The 12,974-nt window shown below is 36.0% G+C and overlaps 1 pseudogene; it reads right to left on the reverse strand.

The window, feature by feature from the left end:
- Nucleotides 1-47: 47 nt before the first annotated feature.
- LOC107718251 (zinc finger protein 271-like) lies at nt 48-10,692 on the reverse strand (annotated as a pseudogene).
- Between the last annotated feature and the right edge of the window lie 2,282 nt (nt 10,693-12,974).

The raw sequence follows: 12,974 nt of genomic DNA on the forward strand, positions 1-12,974 counted from the left end.
CCAGTTTTGACATGATTTTTCTCCTCAACTTCACTTGATTCTTTATTCTCCTCGTTTTCTTCAATCAACTCTGAAATAAAAGTAAAAAATTGTTCATTTTCAGTATCTTGTAAAACGCTGAGAAATGTGAAAATAAAAGTGAACCCTGATGTAACAGTGCAGGGCTCCAGTCTAATGCTGGGTACACACCACAAGATAATCGGGCTGATTTGGGTCCGATTATTCCCCTTCCGACAATCCTAGGTAATGTCCCGATTATGTAATTTTCATATAGAAAAATTGATATATTCTACTCTTACTAAATGTACCATTATTAGAATACAATTTTAGAATTTCAATATATAAAGCAAAACAAATGAATGACTAATAAGCGAATAAGTGCTCCTCTGCTGCCATCTACTGATTCTAGTGGTGATTTTATGTATTTTATATTTATTTTGCATAAGTGTTTGTTTACCACAAAACTATATTTTGATATACATTGCGTTTTGTCCCATTAAAAATACAATTTTAATGTGAAATACTTAAAAGTTGTTAAAAAGTGCTTAAATTTCTCTCTCAAAAGGTTGGACACACCATGGTTATAGTTAGCATTACTGCTTGTGGGTTTCTGCGTCAGCGCTGTTTGATCTGTTCATAGCAGAACTCTGTGCTGAATTTGAACGCTTCTCACTAAATCTCACAGCAACTTTATTCATTCTGCGGCGAGTTCAAACTCTTCTCACTGGATCTCGCAGCGCTGTGCAGTAACCGTGTCGCGAGATCAACACTGGTTCCTGAGTAAACCTGTTCTGAGCTTGGACCAGTTTGCTTGCGTTGCGCTCAATTATTGTTCCGAGCTGCTAAACGGTCCGTGCTGAGCAGCACAAACGAGTAGCGCGGTTCTGTTACGCTTTTGTTTTACTTGCCGTTTGATGTTTCACATATGCAACAGAAATGGCCGCTCTTATGAGTTGGGTAACGTGGTGGTCACACCGGCAGAATTTTTTTTTGCAAAATGCAAAGTTGCAGTCTTGAGCCCAGCAGTGGAAAGTAGACAACTGTGTTAAAAAATCTTCAAATTATTATTTTTTTTAAATATTATAGAGACAAACCACATGTTTCTATAGGGAGAACTATTAATATGTTTGATCAACTACACAATTGACCATTCGCAAGGAACATGATTGACAGGCGATCTGACCAATCAGAACGCAGATATTATGTGCCGCCGCTGCTGTCCGCCATCTTGTCCAACAGCTACAGCTGGTCTCCATAGAAATCCATGTTAAAACAGGGTAAAAAAAAAACATTGACTGAATTGAAACTTTTTCAATATAACTAAATATAAAAAAGTGTGCGGAGGGTTAAGCTGTGCTGTTGTTGGCTGCCACAGGAACAGCAATACGCTAAGAAAATCCTTTAAGGTACTTGTTTTGCGTACCAGAAAATCTGTCCATGCCTTAAGTTAAAATAATGTTAAATAATAAAATAATATGTTAAAATAATGTGTGCTCTTATCATTCTGTGGACACAATCCTGAGAACTTCACCCTGATCGGGAACTGAACTGAGGCGCTACAGTGATCTGTCACGACACATTAAAGAGCCACAAAATATATACACAAAAAATGGTATTGTTTGAATTTCTTTAAAAATGACCAAATTTGAGAGTCCTGAGACCTTGTTTCATACCAGAAGTAACCTGCTCTGTCTTGTCTGTTGGCACGTTGTCAGTTTCCTCTTCGCTCTGCGCTGTGTTTTTCACTGCGTAAGAACATGATGTGAAGTGTGAGAGCAGCTTTGTTTGTCAGCATTAGCAACAGTAACTAAGGGTGGGCGGGTCTTTGCGAACATTCAATTACTCACAGCAAAAGTGATCAATAATTACTGAAAGTAAAAGTGAAAACTAATGAGATAGATCTCTCTCCTACTGACTTACAAGTAGGGATGGGTGTCGTGAGTGGTTGAATTGTAAAAAAAAAAATCAGGGGGGATGGAGTTGTCAATTTCATTTTTTTTTTCTTTTTTGGGGGGGGATTCCTGTAGCTAATTTTACACAATGATTACAAAATTTGTCTAATTTTTTGAAAGATTTTTATCTAACGAAATATTAGCCTTATTAAACGAACTATTATTTATAAGCGTTTTTTCCTTCTGGGCCCTGAAATGGAGGAATTTTGTCGATATTGATAATTAAACAATATTTTGCTGAATGTTTTTGTGGCACCTTGGCTGGTTTATTTTGTGCAAAAACTTGCTTCAGCTGTCCGCAGCTTCATACAGTACCAAGTTCTGATTGGCCAATTGCCGTTATTTAGTTGGTTAATTATCAGTAGAGTATTTTAATATTTCATTTGCATGATAAGTTTTACATAATACACATTATTAATCTAAAGGGGATGGGCAATACGCTAAGGAATTCCTTTAAAGTACTTGTTTTGCGTACCAGAAAATATGTCCATGTCCGGCGCTGTATGTTGTTAAAATAATGTGTGCTCTTATCATTCTGTGGACAAAATCCAGTGAACTTCGCCCTGATCGGGAACTGAACTGAGGCGCTACAGTGATCTGTCACGACACATTAAAGAGCCACAAAATGAGCCACATTTCCTGTAGCTAATTTTACACAATGATTACAAAATTTGTCTAATTTTTTGAAAGATTTTTATCTAACGAAATATTAGCCTTATTAAACGAACTATTATTTATAAGCGTTTTTTCCTTCTGGGCCCTGAAATGGAGGAATTTTGTCGATATTGATAATTAAACAATATTTTGCTGAATGTTTTTGTGGCACCTTGGCTGGTTTATTTTGTGCAAAAACTTGCTTCAGCTGTCCGCAGCTTCATACAGTACCAAGTTCTGATTGGCCAATTGCCGTTATTTAGTTGGTTAATTATCAGTAGAGTATTTTAATATTTCATTTGCATGATAAGTTTTACATAATACACATTATTAATCTAAAGGGGATGGTAAGGGGGGATGGGGGTTTTACTGAGGGTGGATGCTTTTTGTCATTTTTTTCGATCAGGGGGATGCCATCCCCCCTCAATTTGAGCCCTGGGTATCGTTAAGATTTTAACAGTATTACTATTCTCACAATACTGCACATCAGTCCAGTTCTTTAATGGCATTCTTTTTTTCATGAAAAAAGGGCCCATTAAATACCGTGTTCTGGTACCCATCCCTTCTTACAAGAGAAGCACAGACGAATCAGTTGCAAAGCTACATGACAGTATATATCTTCATTTTCTAAATACATCTTAAGTGGAAGAATAACTCAGTAATTTTAAAAACAACAGTGAAGAAAAATAAGAAAGCACAATACAATGTTTTGACAGTTATTTGGGGAGGAACTCCATCTTTGATTTGAGCAGAATTTCAGCTGAATCTTGAATACTTACTGTGAATGTTTTTTTGTATGATTGTGTAGAGAAGATGAATTATTGAAACACTTCCCACATGCAGTGCAGTGATACGGTTTCTCTCCAGTGTGGATCCTCTCGTGTCTTTTCAGACTTGATGAATGACTGAATCTCTTGTCACAGTGTGAACACTTGCAAGGTTTCTCTCCAGTGTGGATCCTCTCGTGTGTTTTCAGACTTGATGAATAATTGAATCTCTTGTCACAGTGTGAACACTTGCAAGGTTTTTCTCCAGTGTGGATCCTCTCGTGCCGTTTTAAACGGCTCGCTGTAGTAAAAGTCTTTTCACACTCAAAGCACACGTACTCTCTCACAGCAGTATGTATTTTCTGATGTTCTTTCAAAGTTGAAAAACGTGAAAAACTCTTTCCACACAAATAACATGAATGTGGCTTCTCCTGTGTATGAACTCTCAGGTGCTGCTTCAGGTCTGAAGCTCTCAAAAATGTTTTGCCGCATTGATCACATGTGTACAGTTTCTCTCTAGTGTGGATGTTCATGTGAACATCAAGACTTCTTTGGTATGTGAAACTCTTTCCACATTGATTACATGTGTACAGTTTCTCTCCTGTATGAACTCTCATGTGATCATCAATACTTCTTTTGTATGTGAAACTCTTTCCACATTGATTACATGTGTACAGTTTCTCTCCTGTATGACATTTCATATGTGTCATAAGGATTCCTTTCTGTGCAAAATTCTTCCCGCACTGATCACAAGTGTGTGGTTTCTTTCTAGTGTGGATGTTCATGTGTCTCTTAAGTTGTGATGATTGTGTGAAACTCTTTCTGCACTGATTACATGTGTACAGTTTCTCTCCTGTATGAACTCTCATGTGAACATCAAGACTTATTTTGTATGTGAAACTCTTTCCACATTGATTACATGTGTACAGTTTCTCTCCTGTATGAATTCTCATGTGTGTCATAAGGATTCCTTTCCGTGCAAAATTCTTCCCGCACTGATCACAAGACCGACTGAATCTCTTGTCACAGTGTGAACACTCATAAGGTTTCTCTCCAGTGTGGATGTTCATGTGTTTCTTAAGGCTTAATGATCGTGTGAAACTCTTCCTGCACTGATCACAAGTAAACAGTTTCTCTCCCGTATGAACTCTCATGTGAACATCAAGACTTGTTTTGCTTGTCAAACTCTTTCCACACTGAGGACAGGTGAAAGATTTATTGCCTCTTTTCTTTAAATCTTTATGTTTGGTTTGAGAGCAACTCAAAGGTTTTTCTCCAGTTTTGACATGATTTTTCTCCTCATCTTCACTCAATTCTTTGTTCTCCTCACTTTCTTCAATAAACTCTAAAATAAAAGCAAAAACAGTTCATTTGTCAGTAACTTGAAAAACAACCAAACAAAAACAAACAACCAAACAAACAAACAAAAACAGAAATGTGAAAGTACATAAAAGTCAACCCTGGTGTAACAGACCATTTCTATTCAAAATGTTGTTCCTTTTGATGCAATTTTATAAATGTTACCTCCCTGAGACTTTTCATGAATGAGGTATTGATCTTCAAAATATAATGTTTAAAATATTATAGACACAAATCACGTTTCTATAAGGAGAACTACTAAATATGTTTGATCAACTACACAATTATCTAACATACATTCTGTTGAAAAAAGTGTCCCTTATTATTTGCTGCTGCATCTATATTATTCAACAGCTCTAAAGATTGTTTCTGTTACAACAAACTAAATATAAAACTGCAGCGGATGTGTTCTTGCTCTGCCCCATTTATCAAGGCTGCATCTATATATGCATATATATTAATTTAATTTAATCGTAGTACAGCACTGATTTTGTAGCATATGTTTGACTGAATTGTTTGCTTTTGTCTTTATTTCCTATTACATAAGTCTCTTCCGCTCCCGCCGTGTGTCACGCTCGTTCAGCGACCTCGTTTCACTTCAACGGCTTTCAGCCTCACCCTGCTTCATTCTACTATGTTAATAAATCATTAGGCATGCATGTCTGAAATTTGCGTACTTGGTATTGAAAAACAGTTAACATCCCTTTAAAGGCACAATATGTAAAATGTTTTTATTAAAATATCCAAAAACCACTAGAACAGTGTTATATATTTTGTAAACTGTACTTACATTATCCCACGTTTCGAAGAATGTTTAAATCCAGAGAAATAAGCAATTTTAACTAGTGACACGGACCCTGGCTGTGGGGATGAAGACAATAACTCCCATGATTCCACACTCAGTCACAGCGTCATCAAACTACGCCTTTGTCTCTTTGTTTGTTATGAATATGCACCCTCTAGCAGCGAAAAATTACATATTGTGCCTTTAAAACAAGTTATTTCACTTGGCCATCTTTAAAAAGCCTCCCGGGAATGCAAGTGCAGCTCCTATCTCTTTGAATGAGGAAACATCAAATTCTCCAAAACTGTTCACCAAGCAATTAAATTTCATATTTGAAATCACCAATGAAATCTTACAACAACTGCCTCATAACTGTTGTTTCTTATGCTCAAATAGCCATAAAAAGGGATTATTTTTCAGGCTAGAGCAGCCAATGCACATGCGCAGTCATGAGCACGAGTTTGCAAATGCTGCCTGTTTCTATAGGAACCGGAGCTTCTAACGGCAGCTGTGCAGTGACACGATGACTTTACTAATCAACGATTGGCTTTTTCATTTAGTAGGCGGGGCTTATTCGCCATATTGGGCGTTGCACTTTCTCCCATTCATAAGTATTAGGAGTGCACAGTCTAGTCTTTGCTCTAAAGCGCCTCCTGCTGGCAGAGAATGAGTCTGTCTACAGCAACATGTTTCTGTTGTTGCTTACACTTTTTTTCTGTTTTCTGCCACAACTCCGAGCACTTTTCATATTCTTTACCCTGGCTGAAGCACTTTTCTTTCAATCTATAAGAATATTCAGCCTATGTTATAGTTTAAAGTTAAATATATTTATATTAATACGGTGAGACTGAGAGTCTTATGTTTATTTGACAGTGATTTCACATTTCTCATTCATTCAAGAAGGCTAAATACAATAAAAGGTGACCATTTAAATGTATTTGTGCCATTTGTTTTCTAAAATATTATATAGTTTTATAGGAGGATGTTTCATAGACTTGGCAAATTAATTTTTCATAAATTGTAGGTACAGACAACTGTTGTCGCCGCTGTTGACTGTTTTTCTGAGGATTTTTTGAAAATATTGTTTATATTGTATCAACCGAAGTTAAGAAATATATTGTGATATAAATTTTGGCCATATCGTCTAGCCCTATTTTCTTGGTAGATATGAACAAAGAAGCCTGTGAAAATATATCTGCATTGTCTATTAACTAACTAACTATTTAGATTTTTTATTCCAAAAGGTACATTTTATTTACCTTTTTTTTTTTGAAAGATCAAAAGGTAAACAATAAAAAATTTAAAAAAATACAGGTTTATTTTCACAACCTTCTTTGATCATATTTTCTAAGGGTGCCAATATAATTCTGACCATGGGCCCTATTTTAACGATCTAAGCACATGGTCTAAAGTGCAATGCGCAGGTGCACTTAGAGTGTGTCCGAGTCCACTTTTGCTAGTTTCACGACAGGATAAACAGTCGGCGTGCCTGGCGCATGGTCTAAAAGTGTTGTCCCTATTCTCTTAATGAGTCATGGGTGTGTTTTGGCATAACGTGCAATAAACCAATCAGAGTCTCATCTCCCATTACCTTTAAGAGCCAGTTGCGCTTGCACCATAGCGGATTCGCTATAATGCATGCTGGAATTTGCAAGAGCAAAGACTGAACATTTCTTCAGAGAGGAAACGGATCTGCTTGTGCGCGAGCATCATCTACAGAACAAGCCGGATTTCACCAAAGCCCCCTGACAATAATACACAATAGGCTAATAATCTTTTAACATTGTAATCCTTTCGTTTTTAATATTTGGCATGTTTGTGTGCTGCTGCACGTCCTTGTGTGTGTAATAAGCAGAGTGTACGTGCATTGTGGACATAGGTGCATATTACTAACGCATTCTTTAAAAAACAACAAAAATACTGTGCCATTGACTTTAGACCAGGTTTGAGTTGGTCAATGGCGCAGTCTATTTCAGTTGCCTCAAATAGCAACGCACCAACAATGCACCTGAACACACCTCTTTTTCAGACCAGCACACCCATGGGCACAAAAGCATTTTGCTATTTAAACAATGTGGCACAGGACGTGAAAATGATTACTATGTCGGGCTGAAACTAGCAAAAAACACTTGCATTGCTCCGTGTGTATGATAGGGCCCCATTTTTTCTCTCTCTCTAAAACAGCTGCTTTATGTATAACATCATAAATAATCATTTGCATGTTGCAAAACTGATGACAACAGATGAGTGGAAGAATTTATGCAAGAGATCATTACAAAGAGATTTCTAGGCATTCCTTTTCTGAGGCTGCAATATGTGCAAAATTCAGCTGCTCGTGTTTTAACTTACACACCATCCCGCAGTCATATCACTCCTGTGCTTTCTCAACTACACTGGCTTCCAGTTCAATTACGCACTGATTTTAAGGTTCTTATCTTAACCTATAAAGCAGTACATGGGCTGGCCCCAGAGTATATTTGTAATTTGGTCACAGCTCCACACCATCTCAGTATCTCCGCTCTGCTGGTTCTCTACTCTGTACCAGCCTCGTTGTAAACTCAAAACTATGGGTCAGAGGTCATTATCTTGTATTGCTTCCAGGCTGTGGAATTCTCTGCCTTTTCCTAGGAATGCTCCGTCTTTTGATTGTTTTTAGAAATTACTCAAAACATATCTCTTTAGTGAAGCTTTTAATTTATAATCTTACAGTTGTTGTTATTGTGATTGTTATTATGGAGTAATGATGTTTCTTTTATTGTTGTTTTATACTGTTGTAGCTCTCCAGGTTTCTGGTTCACTCGTGTTCTCCTCACTCTCCTCTTTAACAAACAGCATCTTCACAGCAGCAGATCTCAGTTCAGATGATACTCCTCCAGATATTCCTGCTTGCTTCCAAACTTAGTCACGACTGTGAGGATGAGAATATTAATTGAACAGTTTCAAAAACTGTATGTTTCTACTTACAGAAACAACATCTCCAACAGATTGTATTAAACAGCACCACAATAAAACAAAACAGAGAGCGCGGTGAAACTAAACTTCTTCCTCTGAGGTTTAATATCACACAAAGTTGCAGCATGTAGGAAATTAGTCTAAATATGGAAATTAAGATAAATGAAAACACGTATTAATGATAAGATGTAGCCTTATGAAAAAAAAAAACTAACTAAAAGTTTAGCATGAAAAACAACATCCTTGGTTTATATGTCCATCTAAATATCTGAAACTTAAACAGTTGAATGAACGGTAATGTGAATTCCATATCCACAAAATAAGATTGTGAAGATGTTTCTGAAAAGCTGTTTACTTGATATTGAAATTGATATTGCATTTTGCAGTGTCTAACATCAGATTCTGTAGTGAAGAGAATAACTAAAGAGGATAATGCTTTATATCCCCTCCAGTTTTACAAGAAGCCATGAGACCTAAATCTAGAGCCATAACTTTATTGTGTTAAAGTCATTTTTATTTGGTACTAAATAAATGTCAAATCTGGGTGGGTACTGTAATCATACATTAATGGACAGAGTTAATCCTATAATCTTACTTATGATTGTTGATGTGCTTAGCTTTTTTATTATTATTCATTAAAAATGAGATAAAACAAGATGTTATATATATATATATATATATATAATGATTAGGCATCCAGAAAGATCATTTCCATGCTGCTGATACTACCCTGCTGAAAAAAAGCAAAAAAACAACAACAATAGACACCATCTTAAAATTTGTAATGATTGTACTGATTTTACTATTTCCATGCTGCTGATACTACCCTGCTGAAAAAAAGCAAAAAAAAAAAACAGCAACAATAGACACCATCTTAAAATTTGTAATGATTGTACTGATTTTACTGGAAACTGTATGGACCCTGATGGCCTCTACTGGTAATTGGTCAGCTTCTATTGGTGGCTTGTTAAAACCACTAAATTCTAATGTAATTTGTCCCAAAACACACTAGAGAAAACCATTTTTTAAAAGATGACGGTTTGTAATGTTTGTAATGGTATTTGTAGCAGAAACCATTAGAATTTCTGTCCTTTCTATTGGGTTTTTTTCAGCAGGGTATACTGGGTCATGGGTGTGCAGGATGATTACTGACGTACAGCAGGGTGATAGCCGGAGTAAAGAGGTTAAAAAAATGTTATACTAGTGTTATGGGAACCTTAAATTAAAATTTTAACATTTAAAATATCATTATACAAACCAAAACTAAAGTTTTATTTCTGTTAAAAGTGTTACAATCTCTTCTTCAGCTTCCTGAACAAGAACAGTTTGTAAAAAGCTTCTACTTTCCTTCATGAAAGAGTAAGCAAACTACAAGTGATACATGCGTTATAAGACAATTTAACATAATATGAAACTCATAAAAAAAACACTATGATATAATTTATATCATGAACCAACATTATACACAATAATAAAACTTTCTGACATTGTTCTTTGGGGAGGAACTTGTTCTTTTAAATGTTGCTGACATGAAAAGCCCTTTCCACACAAATAACATGAATGTGACTTCTCCTTTGTATGAACGTTCAAGTGTGTCTTCAGGACTGAAGCCCACATAAATGTTCTGCCGCATTGATCACAAGTGTACAGTTTCTCTCCAGTGTGGATGTTCATGTGTCTCTTAAGGTTTGCTGATTGTGTGAAACTCTTCCCGCACTGATCACAAGTGTATGGTTTCTCTCCAGTAGGAATGCTCAAGACTTGTTTTGCGAGTGAAACTGTCTCCACACTGTGTGCAGGTGAAAGATTTCTTGACTCTTATTTTCTTTATATCTTTCTGTTTGGTTTGAGAGCAACTCAAAGGTTTTTCTCACCTTTCCATGAATGAGGTCATTGATCTTCCAATTATTATTTTTAAAACATTATAGGCACAAATCCCATTTTTATATAGGGATAACCATTAAATAAGTTGGATCAACTACACAGTTATCTAACATAAATATTATTGAACAGTACCCTATTACAACAAATCTAAAACTGCTTGAAGCTTTATAACCTTCTGCATTATTAATGAAGAATGAAGAAAAACACCAACCTGTTTGTTCATCAGTATCTTCAGTGTGTTTCATTCTGCAGGGTTTGTGGGAGGGGTTTCACTGATGATGTAATTTTTGTGGGAGGAGCTTCACTGAACATGAATTTCTGTGTGGAAGAAGCAGATTTGCCAAAACATTTTTTTTTTCTTATCTACACATTAAAGCATTTATGTAAGTGTTAGAAAACACTCTCTGTCTGTATTGGTTCCAGATGTTTTCACCCTCCTTTTCTTCCCTCGCTCCTCGCCCTCCCTGTACAGAGCAATGTTGTCTTTTCCTGATTCCCTCCTCCTACATCTGATCTCTCTCTCTTGCTATGTTTTAATATCTCTTACTCATATTCGAGGTACGCATGCGCACATGTATGCATTAGCTTTCTGGGTTCAAATGTTCAGACAAGGACACGAGAGATAGGATTCCAAGGTAATGGGGTTCGCATTGAACTATGGCTATAGTTCAGCATCCTTTGCCAAGTTTATTCCTAATATGTCCATATTTTCTGTACATGTGGCCATTTTATATAACCCATATTCTTGGCCAAAATCCTATATGTATGTCATCTATCTCCTCATTGGTTAAAAGGGTGAAACTCCCCTCGACATATGCCTATATAATATCTTTGTATCTATGAATAAAGTTGAAGTATTGAGAATACAATCTGATGTGTGTTTTCTTGCTTCCCGGCCGTTATATCCACTTTGAGGGACTGAGAATATTTGAGGTGGCAAAGAGAATCTAGAGGGACCGATTGTTGTTAATTTCTAACAGTAAGTGAAGCAGATGTCCTCCGAATTCTATCTTTGAAGAGACCAGAGCCTTTAAAATGCTAATTGTTGTCTCTTTGTAAATCATTATATTACTATATCAAAAGTAACAGCATAAACACAATGAGCACAACAACTTAAAATGCTCATTCAATAACACTGCACTCACATATGTGGTAATTCATACATTCTGTTTTGTCTTTCTGTTGTTCTGTTGCAGCACTGCTGTTGTTGTCAGTTTTGCAACATGCTAATAATTATTTATGATGTTACACATAAAGCAGCTGTTTTAGAGAGAGAGAGAGAGATACATGGTCAGAATTATTTTGGCACCCTAAGAAAATATGATTAAAGAAGGGTGTGAAAATAAACCTGTATTTTTACCTTTTGATCTTTCAGAAAATAAATAAAAGTAAATAAAATTTTCTTTTTGGAATAAAAAATGTGTTAATGCAGATATATTTTCACAGGCTTATTTGTTCATATTAGGGCTGAACGATTAATTGCATTTGCGATAATATGGCAATATGAAAAAACGCAATTTTTCAATCGCAGGGGCTGCGATTCGGTCACGTTACATGCGAGAGTAAAGAGCTGTGTTCGACTTGAAGATTGATCGGTGTAGAAATCTATATAGATTTTTTTCAGTACATGAAGAAATTTACATGAAATGGTTCTGTAACATCTCCTAAGCTCCACAATATCCCAGCATAAACACTCCCCATAAAATATGTGTTATTTAGACTAAGCATCAACATTCACAAACCAATGTTATTTTTAACAGAAAAGCATTGTGTTATAAATAGAAACTATGCCTAGCTTGCACGTCAATAATTTTAATGTTAATATTAGTTGTTCTTTTTGCTTTCGTGCAAAACAGCTAAATAACAATTTATATGTTTTAGACACTTTATGTTTAGGTAATTTCTATTTTGCGGGAGTCCCGCAAATCATTTTATTCTCCCGCACACACACGAGTCTCTTCCCACCCGCACTCGCCCATCAAGAGTTGTCCCGGTTCATACCGAATACCGGTGTTTATTTTTGTTATGATATGAATTTTTTAAAATACCGCAATACCAGTGTATGATTAGGATGACAAAAATTGAGACATTTTAATAGGCTATTGAACTACGTGTGCCTATAATAGGCTATTAGTGTTATAGTTTCATGAAAAAAGTTGCGTTCTTGTTAACAACTTCTACAATGGAGCTATGAAGACAGTTAAATTATTTACACTTATTTTATACATTGTGCTTTTTTAAGTTAATCCATTGATGTGCATTAGATGATGAATTGAATAGTCACCTCTACTATTGTAGGTTATGTTTTAGTCATCAGAAAACATGACTTGTATAAATCTGCACAAACAAGCGAACCTGAATCTGAGCAGGGGGCAACATCCATATGCCAGCCTACAATACATGACATGTTTCAGAAACAAAAAAATTTACAAATCTGGATGACAGATCAAAACAAATGGACAAATTTATCACAGAAATTATAATTACTGACAACCAATCATTCACTATGGTCTCTGACGTTGGCTTTAAGCGACTCATGGATGTGGCAGAACCACGATATGCACTAAAAAGTGAGAAGTATTACCGTACTGAGAAGCTGCCAGAAATCTACGAAAGGGTTGT

The sequence above is a fragment of the Sinocyclocheilus rhinocerous genome, unplaced genomic scaffold, assembly GCF_001515625.1.
Source record: "Sinocyclocheilus rhinocerous isolate Xijiao unplaced genomic scaffold, SAMN03320098_v1.1 scaffold4318, whole genome shotgun sequence".
Taxonomy (NCBI): Eukaryota; Metazoa; Chordata; class Actinopteri; order Cypriniformes; family Cyprinidae; genus Sinocyclocheilus; species Sinocyclocheilus rhinocerous.